The sequence below is a fragment of the Amblyraja radiata genome, chromosome 36 (genome assembly GCF_010909765.2).
Source record: "Amblyraja radiata isolate CabotCenter1 chromosome 36, sAmbRad1.1.pri, whole genome shotgun sequence".
Classification (NCBI taxonomy): domain Eukaryota; kingdom Metazoa; phylum Chordata; class Chondrichthyes; order Rajiformes; family Rajidae; genus Amblyraja; species Amblyraja radiata.
Window position 1 is genome coordinate 19015684 of NC_045991.1, and position 3866 is coordinate 19019549.

The window sequence follows — 3866 nt, forward strand, 5'->3', positions numbered from 1 at the left end:
GTTTCCCATACAAAAATACTTAAATAATAAATTAAAATAAATAAAACATATCAGCAACTGTTCTAAGACGTCTCACACTCATACTTAATACAGCAATCACACAGCATCACAAAATACACGTTTTCAATCACAGTAAGTCCTATGCAAATAACATCTGTTCAGTGTTTAACAGAGAAGAAAAACAGTACATCCGCAAAAACGACCAGCGGCGGGCTCATGACCCATGCAAAATAAAACAAACACCACAATCCCTTCATTGTAAAAAAGTAACAAACAAAGGTGAATACACAGTTACATGAGGGATATTTAGTGGAATACAAACACTTTTCCGTACCTGCTACTGTAGCAGGTATGGAAAAGTGTTTGTATTACACTAAAAGGGATTTTGTCAACAATTGTTTTTCACTTTAAATGTAGTAGCCTGCTAGTTTACAAAACTTTCCAAATTTGCTTGTACTCAGGCATCTGAGGTGTGCTCTGCCTTCTTGCTTGCGTGGCAGAGAGATGGCTTCGTAACCATTTTGATACATATTTGATACATATTTGCTTGGCTCATTGATGCTGATCATCATCAAATTGCTGACACTAGACAACAACATTCTAGATCTTTGGTCTGTGTACACAATATTCATCAGACTGAAGCCCCTTTCACACACTGCAGTGCTGCAAGGGATGGTCTGCATGCAGTGGATGAGTGGTTTGAGGCATTCAGGTTCACTCTCTGGGTGCTCGATGAAATCTCTCATTCCACTGACAGCTTGTTCTTGACAAAGATTGAATCGCCTGCACAGTCGTTTTACCTGTGACACACCATGCCGTATGCCAGGTGTTGATGGCCAGGTGCTTGAATCCAGAATGCTGAGACCATGAAGAATTTCATCCTTAAATGAGAGCCGCTTCTCCATGTTGTTGATCAGACTTTGTAGGAACTGCTTTGTATTGATCGGCATGAGCTTAGCATTTGACTCCAGGGACACTGATCCAAACTGTCCCAAAGCCTGTGCTTTCAATGCTTCCTCCAATTTCTCTCCTGGAGAATCTTTAAATGATGCCAGCACTCGGATGGTGCGCTTCAGCAGCTGTTCTGCTCTTAAAAGTGTGATTGAATGGGCCTGTAATTGCTGGGACAGGTTTGAAAGTTCAGATAGTGCATCATACATGAGTCCAAGGTCACAAAGAAATTCCTTGCTTTGCATACGACGTGCCAGGCCTCTGTAGGTTTGCCTCTCTTTGCCGTTTCTTGTTTGGTTTCCTGCAGCATTCTCAAAGTGTCTGTTAAGTGCTTCGTATGACCTCCACACAGCCTTTACAGAACGGAAACTGCTGGCAACCCATCGGGTGTTTAAAACTCTGCCAATCTTCAGGACTTGTGAGCCCACTTCTTGTGCAGCTTCCATAAGTTCCCGTGAATTTTTATTGGACTGACTGTAGAGATTGTGGAGTTTGTCCATGAAAACTATGAAGTGATTGACTGCCTGAACCTCATCCACAGCATCATTTACAGCCAGTTCTAGACAGTGGTTCATACAGTGCCATGTGAAGAGGTTAGGGTACCTTGCAGTCAGCCTGGTTGCCACACCAGAGTTTTTGCCTAACATAACACTGTCTCCATCAGAAACAAATGAGATCCAGTTGTTTTGAAGCCACTCTTCACTAAAGCCTGCAGTGTCCAAACAGTTTAATAGAGCTTCCTCTATAGACTCTGCCCTCTGGCTTTCCAGCTCCACCAGGTCCAAAAAAACAAATTTAGGAGTATTTGAATCCATCTAAAGAGGCTTTCACATTGACAATTATGGCTGATTTATGGCTGAGAGAAGTTGCCTCATCAATGAGAACAGACAGCTTGCTTGAAGATGACACAATGCTGTCAACTATTTTTGTCTGCATTTTTTTTGCTATGTGTTCCACAATTTTTGTTGAACTGAACCTTGAGTGCAGACTTGTGCCCATGTTGACACCGTTTTTTTCATGAAGCTCAATGAGATCGTCATGGTCAGAGAAAGGTCGGTTCATCTTGGCAAGATAATATGCTGTTCTGAAAACAGCATTTGTCTCAGCTAACACAGTGTCTGACACAGCTCTCACAAGATTCCCAAGTAAATCCTGTCCACCCTTTTCAGTGAGCTCCTGAGCTATTTCGTGTGCCCTGGACATCTCATGCCGTCTGATCTTGTTTCTCAAGGAGGCCAGGGCTGTTGGTCTGCTTGAGCCTGATGACTGGATCTTAAACATCGCCCACTCCTCAGATATGGAAATTATTTTCTCTGTTAAGACGCCAGTAGATTTTGTTATGCTGCAAATAGCACAACCTGGAAGTAAACAAAAACATGGCTAATTAACATCATACAAGTAGTCTTTTTTGAATCTATATTAGCAATAACACCTTCTGAACTGGATAAGAATCTATTCAAAATAATTGAATGAACTGTAAATAAGCTTCACTGTGACAATATCATTATAATTTAATTGTATAAAAGTGAAATTAATGTATCTTTAAGATGAAAATAAACCAGCTATACTCTCATTTGCATAAAGTTGACTTCATGTGTTTATACCAGCTTTACAAGTTGGCTGATATTTACCTAACTTTCTGTCCTTCCATTCTAACCAAGAATGCCTGCTTTTAAACTCCCTAGCCTGACTCTCAGTCCATAGGGCTGGCCAGGAGTTATCATCTAGAAGGAACAAGGAGATATTCAGCACACACACACTCACAGTCTCACAGTAAAATGTGTAATAACTACGTTATTTACTACTTTACTACAACAAGATTGAGCTAGCAAGGCCGTTTAGTGAATATATGTGTGGTATTCATTCCGTTTGGGAAATCTCTTATAAGCTAGCAGCTAGTAGTTTAATATCTGCTAAAGTTCACTTGTATACGACTTTCACTTACCCGATACACTGCTGGCATCAGGCTCCGCTGTAGTTCCCTCTACTTCATCTAACGTCCTAGTGACTGCTGGGGTGTCGTCCGAGGCAGCAGCAGGCTTGTTTTTTTTTTTAAATGGCTAAGGGTAGTTTGTTGCTTCCGCTTCATATTTACTGTTGAGCCGCTGGACATCACCTCGGCGCCGACTGACAGGTCTAGGTCACGGGCGGTCACCACGGGCACGGAAGTCTCTGTATGGCTATTATAATGCTGCGTTCCATTGTACTCGGAACTCGGGACTTTCCCACTTCCGACAAGGAAAAGTGCGACTCTGACAGAGACACAGCGCACAGGTTGAACTTATGAATGAAAGTATGACAGAGCTGTGACAGTACTGTCATACTTTCATTCATAAAATAAACAGAACTTCGGTCACTATCCAAGTTGATACGTGTCATTGCGCATTTCTAAGTGAGCATACGGAAATGCTGGAGCTTTCTTAGTGGGTATACGGCGTATACCTGCGTATCACGTAGACTACACCTCTGCCCCTCTCCTCACTCCCCCCGCTCTCTGTGAGGAACGGAGACCTTCCCCGGGAACAGAGCCCCGCTCTTTGATGGACATTCGGTCCCAGACTCCGCCTTCAGCCCCGGCCCTGGTCTCTCCACGGGATTCCCCTGAACGTCACGCGTCAAGTAGCCCGTGGGATTCCCTCTACGTCACGCGTCAAGTAGCCGGTGGGATTCCCTCTACGTCACGCGTCAGGTAGACCACAGGATTCCCAACACGTCACGTCTCGTGGTCAGACGGATCGCGACCCCCTGATTACGTCACGCCGTCAGGGAGATCGCGAGCCCCTTTGTATGTTTCGCCGTGAGCTCGATGTGCCGGCGTCAGGTAGAGACGGGGGCCCTACGTCATGCCGTCAGATGGAGCGCAAGCCCCGCCCTACGTCATGCCGTCCGGTGGAGCGCAAGCCCCGCCCTACGTC